Raw genomic sequence first — 15,523 nt, forward strand, 5'->3', positions numbered from 1 at the left:
TTTGAAATTGATTTATTTATCGCTTTAATATACAGGTGGTGCCCAAAATTGGTTTATTAAATGAAATACGCGGCATTGTTTAATGATGGATAGACTACAACAAAATGGCAGCCATGTTTTGTACACTGTTTCTACACGTATGAGGTGTCCGTCCCATTTCTATGATGAATTTGGATAAATATGGGTGAGCACATTGTAACGGCTGAAACGTGATCAAGCCATAAGACGTTGTTTCCTGCCTAATAAATTTTACGCACAAGAACAACTTGAGGTGTCCGAGTACGTGTGTTCTTGCGAACAAAGTGCCTTTTTGATATATATATGTATATATATATATTACCTACTGGCGGTCGCCAGTAGGTATATATAGTTAGGATTTTTTCCCTATGGGATTTCTGAAAATTCTATGCCTAATAACTTTGGCGTTTGTGGACGGAATTGGCTGAAATTTTCAGGAAAATGGCACATTTTGTTTCTGAGCAGCCCTTGAAAATTTGGGGGGGTTTTGTGGAGGGGGGGCCGAGAAAAAAGGGGGGTCCCAAAACGCGTTTTTTCCATGTTAATTTCCATAGGGCGGTTGGACTCACTTTTAGCCCGAACGGCTGAATGGATTTGCACGAAACTTGGCAAAATTGTAGGGACTGTTAGCCCGATGTGCCTTTGCTAGGTCTCAATATATGTGCTTCAGTGGATTTTGAGAAATTAACGTTTAAATCAAGATATATATCTGTAACAGCGCTCCGGGCAGCGATCCGGTTAGCGAACCTTTCGCGTATCGGAACTTTGCGATGCGAAGCTGATTGGCCCTCCGGTGTCTGTCAACATTCTAAACAGTCCGGAGCGGCCGCCATCTTGTCTCTCGGTAGGATCGAGAGACAAGAGGAGGCCAAAACAAAGGGGGAAATTACCATAAGGGGGCATAGTAGATCCTCGTTGACCCCCTAGGTTTTATGTGGAGGTTTTAAAAGGGCCTAGGAGGGTCCAAAAAAAAAAATTTTTTTTTTGCGTGGTAAGCGCCAAGTTCGCGAACCGGAAAGCGTTCTGGGCAGCGAACTTTAAGGATAAAAGAATGATAGACTTTTCTAATACTGTATGTTAATTATTTGTTGTTTTTGTTCGTTTTTTTATTTATTTATTTATTTTGATTTAAAAAAAAAATATTTATTATTTTCATAGTTCATTAAAACTTCCAGCATTATATCATCTGGTATCTCGTCAAACATGGATGTTTCTGTCTCTTGTAAGGTTTGAATAAATTGTTCGTCAAAAGATTGATCCATAAAATCTTCATCCACATTTTCTTCAGTTACAATGTCTTCGGATGTAATCTCGAAGGAAACATTAGTTTTTTCTTGCTCCCCTTCCATTTTTTTGCTGTAAATTGCATAAAAAAATAATTAAATTAGAAGAGTTAGGGCACTGTTGGGTTTAAGTTCAGACAGGTAGTTCTGTTTTTTTAACAGTGAACTTAAAGTAAGTAAATTCATAATTATAGCAGAGAAGTGTAAGTCAATCAATAAATATAACAGAGGAGTCTATCTGTATCTATAACTATAGCAGGGGGACAGTAAATAATTATCAAAAACGTTTTTACAAATTAATTTAAAGTGCCACTTACAAATTATCAATTTAATTTACAGGGAGGTGAAAAGGCTCTTGAAATGTAGTTCAGGAAGTAGTAGTCAAAATGGCTGTGTTTCCTTCTCTTCCTTTATATATATTCAGGTACATAACCAATCAAATGTCAGGAAAAAAAATTGAAAATGAAAGTAACATTTTCATTGGTTGTCAATTCCAACACTTCAGATGTGTTTTGTGAAGTAATTTACCTCACGGTACTTAGAGAGGTCTACAGGCTTAATGGCTAAATGGAATTTCAATCAAATTTGTGAAAATGAAAGGGATTGTTATGTAGTATGAGCTAATCTATATTTGGTGAGAGTGTCTCTAGTCGTTTTTCTGTAAATTACTTTCCCACCTTTTTTTAGGACCGCTTTCCGGAAAGCGGCCCGGTTAGCGAACCTTAAGCGTCACGGGAGTCCACCATTTTGTGTTTCGGTCGCATTAAGATACAAGATGGAGGGCAAATAATGTTTAGAATGGGTAGAAGGGGTCATGGTAGACTTATCTTGACCCCCTAGGTTTTCTGAGGGTGGCTGAGGAGGCTTATATGTGCGGAAAAAAAACATCTTTCAGCTTTCAATATCAGGAAGGACTTTTGTAACTGTAGCAATTATCTATCACGATGGTCCTTCAACAACTTCAGGACATTATACAGCTTACTTAAAGTCTCGAAACGGCTGGTCATTCTGCAATGATTCCGTTGTAACTTTCAAAAAAAAATTGCCGTTTGACCTTAAAAATTCTTACCTGGTGTTTTTAAAACCAAAATTTTAAAGAAAGAATCTCGGGATTTCCTGTGAAGAATTGCAAAATGTTCATGAAGTTGAGGGAATGTAAGTCTGCAATGCTGTCTAGATTATTGGTCCAAAACTTTTAATTATAATGTCATTTTGTAAAATCCGACTATATAAACCTGATGCAAGTAAGTCTGCTTCATAGTAAGCAGTATCAGTGTCATAGGAAAAGGAGAACATGAGTGACAAAGAAGGGTAAGATATTAGTAGTCCAGGATTGTGAAAATTATCTTAAATGTTTTCTTTTTTAAAGTTGCGAAAATAGAAAATGACGGGATTTGATTGGAAGAATTACAAGACTTGTGAATAGCTGCAACATGATTTGGCCAAGTGGAAACATGTGGTAGAATGTGAGAAGTCTTTTCTTGTATGTAACATATTTTTCGAATCGTTGGAGGTTTTCTTTCAGAAAGTGGCGGGCTGACAATATTTATAGCACAACACAGTGGACGCTGTTCATAGGACATCCTTCGACGTCATTGAAAGTAAGTTAATTTTAAGGAGTTTTGAATTCAGATTTCTTATGTTGAATGGGTTTTTTAAACACAATCATTTTGATTGTGTTTTTTTTTCCCCGCTGTTACATGATGAATACCTTCAAGTCACTGATTTAAGTGAAATTTGATACATTCTGAGAACAGCAAAAATAAACCATTTAACATGTATAATTAATGTTCTGCTTTTTGTACTTATGATATACATTTAGAAATGTGAGGTAGATATGGAGAAACTGAGTCTTCTGTAAGTGTCAATGTTAATGCTTACAGAGCTGTACTTCTGGGTACTGTTTTTTTTTTAAAAAAATGAATAGGCCTCACCTCAAAGAAAGCTCTTGAAAGCACACATCTTATTTGCATCCTGAAACAATCATTTAAAATGTTAGACTCAATTTTATGATGGCTTTACATCTTTTTTGCGCTGCTATTGCATCACTATTGTGAGACATTAGCAGTGCAAAAGAAGCACCATGTTCCAAAATAGGCCTCAGTTCATCAACATCAAGATACAGTTTGTTTAAAATATATATGTTTAGGATTGTGTAGGGGACGTAGAGAAGCAGAGGCTTCTGTAAATGTCAAAGTTGTTGAAAAACTGTTTGTTCTTGAACCTTTTCCCTTGTCTTTTCTAATTTTTAAATACATGTTTTAATATTTTTGGAAATGTTTGTTCTCTCTTTTACAGATTGAAAGTATGAAAAAATATTTTAAAAAGGTAACAAGAATTATAAGGTAAATGTTTTCTACTCTTTTTACCCGCAATGCACTGCTGATGATGGCACTGACCATGTCATGAATGATGTAATAAGAGGACATGACTTACTTCATTGGTAGGCCTTCACATGCATTATCTGCTCTGTATTCTTCAACAAGTGTAAAATTGATCTGTAACCCTGAGTAGGTCTCACCTTAAACAAACCTCAGGACAGATCACACCTTATCGTCATCCTGAATTAATAAATAGATCTATTAAACAGTATCTCTGGTTTACTCCCTATAGCTGTCTTTCTTTTAACATTACTCTCTGTTTACTTCCCTTATACTAACTCTTCTTTTTTTTAAAAAAATATTTTTTTGGTTCGCTTCAAGTTCGCGAACCGGGCAGCGAACGGGAAAGCGAACCAAAAGAAATAGAGCTTGCCAGAGTGATAAACATTCTAGCAATGTTATTTGAAAGGGGAGGTAGTTCTGAAAATAACTTTTTTTTTTTGTTTTTGTTGTTTTATTTATTTTTTTTTTTTCTGAACATTTTTTGATTTTTTTGTATTTTTAGAACAGTTTTATGTTTTTTTTGTGTTTTTTATGGAGGGGAAACAACAAAAAAACAGGCATTGAAAAGGGCTCAACAGGAGCAAAAAAAAAATTACTGCTTGGGTGCGTTAGGGCACTTATGGTTTTCGAACACCATATTGATCAAGTTCACGCTCATGTTCCCATACGAGAGCATAGCACCACAATATATACAGGTAAACTTCATATGTTTAAAGTTTGGCTGAATGTTTGGCACAGTTTCCTGTGCCTCTCTTCCTGTCAAAGATATTGTTGACGTAGATCTGGCCACAGGAGTTGTCGGGGGATTATCTTGTAGGTCCCTTAACTCTGCCCGGCTGTAGTTTAAGGGATGCCACCTGGCCATATGGCGATGCATAGTATAGTTGCCCATACTATATTTTTTCTCTGTGCCTCTAGACAATCTGTATTTACAGATGAGGCAGGTGGCATATTTAGCATTGACCTTCTTGTCCCCTGGAGGGATGGAAAAAAACTGCCATATGAAACTTGTTTTCCTTTTAGAAACACGGGGCAACTCCGGGATAAATTCTGGTTGATCTCTATCCTCTTCTTCTTCTTCCTCCTCTTCCTCCTCTCTGTTGGAGATGAATTGACTTGGTGGTCCTCTCTTCTTATGAGGAGGTGGAGGTGGTGGTGGGGGTGCACCAGCTGCAGCAAGTATAGAAGCCATTGCTGAACTCCAGGAAAATGGTCTTTCTCTCACCAAGATGAAAGTCAGAGTGAGGAAAGAAGGAGGGGTTTACATGATTTGGGAAAAGCAAAAGTTCTGAACCAATGAAAAGTGTTATTTTTAGGTCACATGACCTAGTCATACATCATTTGGAAACCAAAAGTGAAATGAACCAATGAAAACTTTGATAAACAAGTCACATGACCTGTTCCGCTTACGTTACGCGGTGCGCGCCGCGTCTCGGATCGCTTCCGGTTCGCGGTCCGGAGCACTTCCGGGAGCGCTAACGCGGCGCGTCATTAGACGCATTACGCGACAACGTGATACGTCGCGCTTCCGCGACGCGTCACAGTTCCGCTAACGTAACGTTTACCGGTTCGCGGACTAGGTCGCGGCATCAAGATGAGCTAACGGAAAGCTTCCCGGTTCGCGAACTGGAAGCGAAGAAAAAAAATATTAAAAAAAAATTATTAATAAACATCTAAAATATATTTTAAGATTTAAAGAAGAATACATTTTACAGTTACAGATGTTAGCTTTTAAAAAACCAATGAAATTCACAGAAAAAACCATAGGTTATAGACCATATATAGTTAGGAATTTGCATTTACAAAACCTTGAAAATTCACTGAAAAAACCATAGGTTATAGACCATATATAGTTAGGGATTTGCATTTACAAAACCTTATTTTACTCGCATAAAACCATTGAAATTCCATATATAGTTAGTTGCGCTAACTATATATCGCGCACCCGCAATCCACTGCTGATGATGTCACATATTACATCATTCATGACATGGTCAGTGACATCACTGATGACATCACTGATGACAACATCCAGTGACTGTATGTTTCTGTAAAGTGTAAATATGTCTTACATATTGAAGAATGAGTGGATGTATAAGTGTCTGGATGAAGGATTTAGTAGGTGCATGACTGACTGTATGAGTGAGTGATTAAATATGTCTCACTGAGTGCATGGGTTAGTGACTAAACTGTCTTAATTTGTGCATTATTATGTCTGTTGTTCTGTAAACTGCTGCATGTGTTGATAAGTAGCTATATGAGTAACTATATGGGTTATTGATTGGTAGCCCAGGTATTTGTATGGGAGACTGAGTGTGTGTGTGGGTGGCTGGGAGGTGTATGACTCTGTGCATAGATGTGTGAGCAGTTGATTCACTAGATGTATGGTTTCAAAAGTGCATGTGGAAACAGCTGTATGGGCGGTTGACTGTGTGCATGAGTGTATTGGTGAGTGAATGGATATCTCAGTGCTAAATGTCAAAGTAAGTACATATGTAAAACACAGTACAAGTGAGAGTTGACATATATAAATAACTGTGCATAAGAGCCAGTGAATGTGTGAGTGGCTGTATGGATCATTGTGAACTTGTATCAGGGATTGTATAAGAGAGTAAATATGTGTTAGTATATGTTTGAATAAGTAAAGTTTGTATAACTGTATAGTTGAGGAAATGGAGGTGCGATTGATTCTTTGCATGACTGACTAGGTGTGTGAGTAACTCCATGAATGAGTGACAGTCTGTGAGTGTCTGTTTACACTGATTGTATCTAAGGTTATATTAGAGTCTGAAGAGGTTCATCGTATTATCACATGAATGATATCATCAGTGATGTGATCAGTAATGTCAAATGAGATGTCATCAGTGATGTCATCAGTGATGTCATTTGAGATGTCATCAGTGATGTCATTTGAGATGTCATCAGTGATGTCATCAGTGATGTCACTGACCATGTCATGAATGATGTAATATGTGACATCATCAGCAGTGGATTGCGGGTGCGCGATATATAGTTAGCGCAACTAACTATATATGGAATTTCAATGGTTTTATGCGAGTAAAATAAGGTTTTGTAAATGCAAATCCCTAACTATATATGGTCTATAACCTATGGTTTTTTCAGTGAATATATATATATATATATATATATCTATATATTCCTATAGCTAAGATCGTGTTTCCATAGGAAAAGCATTTTTTTCCTAATAACTTTGGCGCAGTTTAACGAATCGTCACCAAACATTACAAAAAATGTTTTATTCCACCTTCTTGGAAAGTTTTGGGGTGACCCATTAATCGGAGCTGAGAATAAGGAGTGGGCCCCAGAACAGGTTTTCCCCAGTCATTATTTTTTTTTTAGGAAATTTAGACACAGCTTCACTCTGAATGGATTTACAGCAAATTTAGTAACAAGCACTGGCGTTGCCAATAGGTCTCGCAGTAGGAAAGTTGGAGCTATTGGTTTTGTAAATGACAAAGCCCTTTATGTTTTTACAATGAAAACAAAAATAAAAGGCATTGTTATTTGCAATTGTAATAGCTCCAACTTTCCTACTACGAGACCTATTGGCAACGCCAGTGCTTGTTTAAAATGGTATGTAGTGCCATCCGATGTAATGGAATACGTTGTAGTGGATGTTGCGATGTAAAAACTGTGTTGTAAGTGCATGCGTAGTAAATGTATGCGTTGGAACGTCATACATTCGTAGCTACCCCCGAGTCAAGGCTGAGGGTCCGCCGCTTTTTGTACTGGAGGTACTCCCTAGAGACAATAGTTCTGTGTTGACTCAAGCTTCTGTTGTGAGCATGCAGGACATACTGGAACAACGCCTCCTGTACAAAAGGCCTCCGACCCTCAGCCTTGACTCTGGGGTAGCCACACATGGTTGCTACCCGCTCTTCCTCCTCTCGAGTGTTAATTAATTTGCAGGCCCTGTTGATTGTGCCTAACAGCTGCTAGCCCAAGTAGCCCAAAGATGCATACCGAGCAGTGTGCATACAAGACCGAAAGGAACTGGTAGTCCGTTGCTTGGATAGCAGCACCTTCCATTGGTGTGCAGGCCTCTGGCTCGGGCATGTAAGTCCTTTGCTCATCACATGAATACATTCAAGCGCAACAGAGCATGCTACCAGAATATATCACTGCCAGGACATTATGTGGAATAGTTATCGTGTTCCAAATATTTTTTACTAAAATCTGGGCCCACTGAAGTAAATAATATCAAATCTACACTTTGTGTAGTAAACAATATTTAGGACACAATATTTATGTCAGACGATATGCCTGTAAACGATATTCTGACTAAAACCGTCAGAAGGATGGATACAGGTGGACAGCGGTCCTATTTGTAGACATTGGATGTTGTTTGGTAGCCTGAGCCAGGGGGTTTGGGGTGGTGTCCCCTGTGGTGTGAGACATGCAGCAGTCTCACCTGGGGTCCACCTCCATGGTGGTGCGCATCTGTGAGCACACACTGCTAGAGCACACACTTTCAGTCTGGCTGAAGCCAGATTGAAAGTATACCACATGGTGCTATTTAAACCCCTTCCTGCAAAAGTCACTTATCTATGAGAAGGACCCAGAAAGGGGTGTCTTTGAAGCTAATGGTTGTCTGAAGTGGGTAATACCATTTACTTTTTGATTACTGTATTAAGGTCTCACAGAGAAACCAGCATCTCGCTGTCTAATTGGAAGAGAGGTGCACTTTTGTACTTGAAACTAAGCAGCAAAGTCACCATATCAATAAGAACTCATCCCATTATAATAATATCATATGTTCTCCGTAATGCACTTTTCTCTATAACGCTTCACACAAAGCCTTGTTTACACAAAGTATTTGTTAGTCCAGACTAATTTAGTACTTATTCCATTGACCCGGGAGCGGTAAATAGTGAGCAGAATGTCCCGGATTCTGAACCTTGAACTGCAGGTCACACACAGATGTCAGGAGTAAAGTGGCTAACTGACTAAGCGTCATCACAATCTATAGTCCGTCTTCCAGTGCTAACATAGAACTGACGTAATTAATGTAGAGTCCTCGCTAGATGACCGGACTTGAATAGATCAGAGGTATGGCGTAGTTGTGACGCTCCTTCCCATAGCGCGCCTCTTTGTGTCGTCACAGTGCATAGCTTATGATAATCATTGCCTTGTTTATGTTTTGTGATTCATGCCCTGATCCTATAGTCTCTGTACCCTAGAGTTCTGGGTGCCCTTGAGAGCGAGGTACACTGAATTCAGTGCATCGGGGTGCGTACCTGTTTGTGTAATAGAGATTTGTGTGCACAATACTTCACGTCACGTGTGTCTGTGTGCGAGGTCACAGACTACACTATATTGTTTGTCTGGAGCTGAAAGGATTCCGTGCATTCGAGAGACTTGTGTGCACACGACTCAGTGTCCGTGTGTGACTGTAGAAATATCGTCATATGCGTGTGTGGGAGCTGTGCAAAGAGGGGTCGGTCAGCCTCTGTGTGAGCTATGAAGAACACTTGACTGTATATAACATATGTATGCCTGTGTAATACATGTGTGCATGCGGTCCCTTGTCTTTCTGTGCCATACACAGGGTCACGTCACGTGTGCTCCCGTTTGTGTGTGATATTTCTGTACATGGCAACCGATGTTTGTGTGGGAAAAAATGTGTGTATGTAGGCCTTTATGGGCCTGTGTGTGGTGTGAGGGCGGTGCGTGCACGAGCTATGTACACACAGATCTAAATGCTTATGGAAGTAATATACACAACTCCAAGAGACTGTGCACGGCTACCAGGCTCCGTGTGAAAGCTGTGTGCTCGGGACACCGTGGGACTGAGTATGGCAGCGTGTGGAGTAACAGCCACAAAAACAAGCAGGGGTTGTCTGCCTTGCTAATGATGTTTCGTCTATCTCGGCTTAATTCATCGGAGATTTATGCACACTTTTAAATTTGCAGTCATTACTCTCAATAAAACCTTGCAGGGAGGGGGGCTGCGCACCAACTGAAGTGCTCTGGATGCACGGCCTGCGGCCGTGTGAAGTGATAAGCCTTTGAAGTACACAGGCATGCAGTGACGGAGGTGTGAGAGGTCTGGCAGGGAACAGATGGCCTGGCCATGAAGCAGGGGGCGGGGCAGCGCTGGGGAAGCCTGTGGGAGGGTGATTGATGCCTTTGATGTGGGGAGGGAGGAGAACCTTTTGCAAGCCTTGTGCAGGAGAAATGCTGCTGATGCGTGTGCTTGTTTGCTCACGTGATTCACGTGAACTTCATGAAAACCGCGGATGAAAGCCCTTGGTTAAACGATGATTTTGGCCACTTGAATTCTCGTTCCCTCAATGCGCTTGCGCGCATTGTAGGTCACGAGACCTAAAAAACTAGATCTTGGTCCAGAAAGCGTGTTTTTTGTGATTTGGTATTAATCCGTTCAGTAAGTAAGAAAGTAGATTCTTTCATGCAGATAAAAATCATCGCAAATGTACACTACAAAAGTTAAGATTTACGTGTTAAGATGAGTTAAAAGTAACAATAATGTTTTCATTGAAATGAGCAATATGAAAAAAAAACTGTGAATAATAAAAACAATGCTATAATTAGGAGACTTCCAGATAGTAACATCGATGGCCGAATGCTAAAGTTCAATATAGTGCTAAGAGTCTCATTTCACTGTTCGCCATTTAATTGAGAGTCCCGTGCTAGGATTTAGCTGCTTTTGAAGCAGTGACGGCAAGGGACAGTCTCTAAAGTGCAATATAGAGTAAAGGATTATGTTATGCAGGGGATCGCAGTTTGAAGTAGTAACGGCGATGGCCGAACACTAAAGTGCAATGTAGTGCAAAGAGTTGTATTTCACAAAGATTCACAGTTCACCATTTGAGTAAGAGTACTGTGCTAGAATTAGCTACTTTTGGAACAATGACAGCAAGGGACAGACTGTAAAGTGCAATCTAGAGCAAAGGATCGTGTTACGCAGGGGATTGCTATTTGCAGTAGAAGCAACCTTTAAACTTGCAGTAGAAACTCTGTAGTCCTACAGGAAAGTTGGAAGTTGTGCCCATTTAGGTCCTCTATCACTGCGGGGTGACAGGATCTTATCTGAAGAGCCCTCATGGCAGGACATAACAGTTTTTGTCTGAGATCAGTAACAGCTGGACAAATGCACAAGTAATGTAGTACACTTTCTTCTGAAATCCATTCAGGAGTTTTGGAGATATTAAGCATCAAAAACATATATTTTTCACCGCAAAAGATCTGTTTACCCAACGGATCTCAAAATGAAATCGGCTTGGCTGCCACCAATCAACGAATTGCCGGCACCCTTCTTTGTACTCAAGACTCTGTCCCAAGTCCTGGAAAAAGGTTAAAAAACATACATATAAGTGTTCAGGGTAGGGATATGCCGTCCCCCATAGACCTGAGGCCCCTAAAAACATGTTTGTATTTAAATGTTACTCTGGATCTACTAATCTGAGGTACAAATCTTTAAAAAAAGAAAAAAGGAGGCTTTGAAATATTTACACCCCCATCCTGGGGTCACCTAGGGTTCGGGGGTGCACAAATATTTTTGGACTTGGTAGGCACCCAGCACCCCTCCCCAAGTCTCTCTGAGGCTCTAAGGATCCCACCCCCCAGGACCAATAGTTTTAAGCTCGTTGTGGATGTGGATGGCATTGTGCTAATCCTATGCTTAAAAGGTTTGCTAGAAAAACGAACATTTGAGGTGAGCAGATTTAGAGTATCACTGGTGTTATAGGATGCTCTGTATAGGAGCTGTTCTGCACCTAAACTTTGGAATTACCCATAGTTTCTTTCTTTGTATAATTTATCTGATGCTCTAAGCCTGAGAGGGTATTGTTTTGATTTATCATGGGTGCTCCCACGTGTCTGAACACAGCTAACCCTCTCTGAAGAGCTGTAATGTCAGTAAAACACGCCGCAGGGGTTGTTTTTATTTATTCCAGGTTGGCTTGGGCGACTTTTTACTAATCCGAAGCTGTAATACTGTGCCTGGAGCGGTAAAAGGCTTTTGCCCTTTTAGAGCTCTGCATTGATGGTATTAGCTTAAAGACTTTGCTGTAGAAATAGCAAAAGACTTTGTCCCTTTCTATCTCAGCATGGATGGCACTGTGCTATTTTCATGCTGGAAAAACAGACTTTTGAGGTGAGCAGATTGTGTGTCGCTGGTGTTGTAGGGTGCTCTGTATAGAAGATGAACTCCACCTAAACTTGGGATCTACCAACAATTCTCTACTTCCTTTTTTACATATATATATATATATATATATATATATATATATATATATATATATATATATATATATAGAGAGAGAGAGAGAGTTTTTTCTCCACCAACATGTATGAAGCCCATCTAGTAGCATGCCAAAAAACGCTTACTGTTTGTCTCTGCCATGCTCCTCACGCCCATTTTGTTCTTCTAAAAAACACAAAAGTTAGGCCTCCTTCTATTGTTCACATCCAAGTTTAAATGGTCTCAGATTAATTACTCTAAATAAACATGCTTGCTGGGGGTGCCTATTTCCATGTCAACATAATATTGGAGACAACTGATGTAAATGCGGGTGTTATCTTTAAATCACACTTTCAGTTGTTATATATGTGTATATATTTTATAGGGAAAAAACATTTCCCTCTTTGTCTTAGCTAGTACTATTAATAGATATTTATAGCACCAAACATTGTTGACAAAAATCCTATGAAAGTCACATATTAGATATTTTGTATTCACATCACAATATACTCCACTAATATAGGCATAAAGCCATAGTCCATAAAAATACTTTCTTCTACTACCTTGGCCACACACTTTTATACAACTCCTCATCAGAGGTAGCAAGCGATATAGAAATGCAAACTTTTTCCCTCTTCCATCCTACCACTATCCTTTTCAATCCAACTAAAGGATTAATATATCCACAGCGCAAATTACTTTCATATTTTCACAATACTAATCCACCACTAATCCTTTGTGGGTTCTGGAGTAGCGTGCTACTTGCTGAAAAAGCCCTTTAACACCTTATCAGGGGTAGCAAGTGCTATATAAATGCAAATCTTTTTCCCTCTTCTATCCCTCCACAATCCTTCTCAATCCAAATAACTGACTAACATATCCACCACTCCAATTCCTTTCATTTTTCACTATACTAATTCACCACTAATCCTTTATGTGTTCCTGAGTAGCCCACTACCCGCCGAAAGAGCTTTTCGACGACTCGTCAGGGATAGTAAGCACTATATAACTGCAATTACAATAAAATACAATGCAATACAAATAGTTATCAGCACAATACTGTGAAACTTGATCAGATGGAAAATGGTTTCTCCTTATTGGCATCCACTCTTTGACACTCACCCCAAAATGTAACTCAAGGGGTTATCAGCAGATTGTGTCTGTATTGTTCATCATAAAGCTGTGATTTAATAGCAATCTATATGGAAATTAGACCAAGTATGTAAATTCCATGTTAAGTTCTTATTTAGCTCCAACTTAGACCACCACTGCTACGACCCAGTGTGTTTGATGTTTCCAAGTTAAAGTAGTTCTTAAGTTATTTGTTTATCAAGACCTCTCTTGAGAGAAAAAAATCCCCAAAGTATCGTTTCATGTGTTTCTTTAATTCTGTGATATTTTGTTTCATTTGGTATATTTTCTAAGCTCAGACATTTCAGATCCCCTTCCTTATGTCAATGTTCTATACAGAATGGGGCCTTGTGTTTTCTTAGTTTATATAGATGATGTGTGTTCCCCAAATCTGGTTCTGAGTTCTCTCCTAATCTCTCCTCTGTAGCCTTGATCACAAGGTCATACTAGCAGCCCGTCCCGACGTTGTCCAGGAGCAAAAGGCTGCTTCTAGGCCCCCGCCCGCCCCGACGTTAAGGCTGCTTCTGGGCCCCCGCCCGCCCTGACGTTAAGGCTGCTTCAGGGCCCCGCCCGCCCCGACGTTAAGCCTGTTTCAGGGCCCCTGAGCAGTGGGAGTCTTTCTTACCTGCTCCGGAGTTCCCCGCTCTGCCGCTCCTCACTGGTCGTCACCGCTCCTCCCCGCTTGTCCGCCAGTCCTCTCCACTCCTCCCCGCGCTCACGTCCCCCGCTCTTCCTCTTGCTCCTGTACGCCGCTCCTCCCCGCGCTCATGATGTCAGCACGCACGTCGCGGCCGGCGCTTCTTCCTACGGACTACTTTTTTTTTATATTAATTTTTTAAAGAACGTTTTTTTTTAATATAGCCTATGTCCATCTGCTTGCCCTGACGTTTTCAAAGATGTTTTGGGTGTTTGGATTGGTGGTGTAGTTTTCGAGTTTACCTGGATCAAAGGACACACTTCTCTCTTTATAATAGTAGTATAGATATACTACGTTGCTACTTCTGCAACTAGTCTTGCATCTCAATAGGGTCTCATCTCTGTTGATGTTCCCACTATTCGGTAGTGATAGCCACCTCACAGGCATGCCAAGAACCACTCGATGGTTACCTGTTATTGGGGTGCCTCCATCTATAGATCTTTGAATCCACCTTGGGTTTTTCTTCAAGTGACTGTAAATCAATTTATCCCTTAAATTAGTATACCTTCTAAAGGCAAATGGGTTTATTTAATAGCGTATCTTCTTCATTGGCATTTATTATAATTTCGTTTGAGTTAATAATCCTTCTCACTTTATTATTGAAATTTGAATTACTGGTGACACATAACATTTTATTTTTCTTCCTATTTAAATAGGGCCCATCATAGTATTTGTCCCTTTTATATGATTTCTTTATTAGGCATTTAGGATAGCCTCTTTGGCTTAATCTTCAAATTAGATCTTCTGTATTTTTCTTAGATAATACTTCATAGTGGAACAATTACTCTTAATTCTGAGGAACTGTACAAATAGTACGGAATCTTTTGGGCAATTCAGGCAAACTCTTGAAAATGAAGGAGGATATGTCTTGCAGTCTGCCTCTAATATAGATCCACTTGTTTATATCCACGTGTGCCCAAAATCCAGAGGTCAATAAGTTCTACTTTTACTTTAGATATATTTGCCATAAACTTCAAATTCAGATTATTAGGCTTAAGCCATCAAAGAAATTCAATAAGGAGATCTTCATCCGGGCCATGCGTGGACGACCAAGATGGCGGACACTTTCTAAGCAGTTCCAGGACCCAACTTTGTCATCCCACTGCTGGTGACCCTCATTCTTTTGGCAGCCGACAACATAGGAGTCTGTATGCCCTGTGCCTGAGCTTGCCAGTGCCTGGAAGCATAGGGTGTGCTCCACTTGCTGGCCTGCCAAAGAATGACTCTAAGATGGCAGCAGCTGGTTAGGCGGTGACTCCCTTGTCATAGACATCCTGGTACCCTCTCAGCCTGGTGGGCCTGTGCCTCCTGTCAGGCGGCACCCCCCGGACGTGGTCTACTTAGTGGAAGAGGGGCAGAAGTCTTAAGTGCTGACCCGCTGTACACTAGGGGCTCTGGTGCGAGGGATGGGCAGCTTGGGACTCCATTAGAGGCCTGTGTTTGGAGGCCTGTGTCGAGTGCAGATGTGCCCCTCTTCTTTCCCTAAAACTAGTTACTGTGACAGTCCCGTGGGTTGTTTGGCCAGTTGGGTCTGAGAGTTGCCATATTCTCTCCCTGCCCCCATTTATCTGCTTTCTTTGCTGTCCTGGTGATTCCTTGGCTGGGGAAGCAACTACTGAAGGCTTTAAAACTGACTATATGGAGTTGTGACACTAGAGGCTGCTGGCCCTGCAACTTCCTGCAGTTGATCCTGGTTGGAGATGACGTGCAGAAGGATCCAGGTCTAGGCTGTGATGACCAATTGGCTGACTGCAGCCTGCTGACTCCACCTTCTCTGCCCTCAGAG

This window comes from Lissotriton vulgaris, chromosome 12, assembly GCF_964263255.1.
Source record: "Lissotriton vulgaris chromosome 12, aLisVul1.2, whole genome shotgun sequence".
Taxonomy (NCBI): Eukaryota; Metazoa; Chordata; class Amphibia; order Caudata; family Salamandridae; genus Lissotriton; species Lissotriton vulgaris.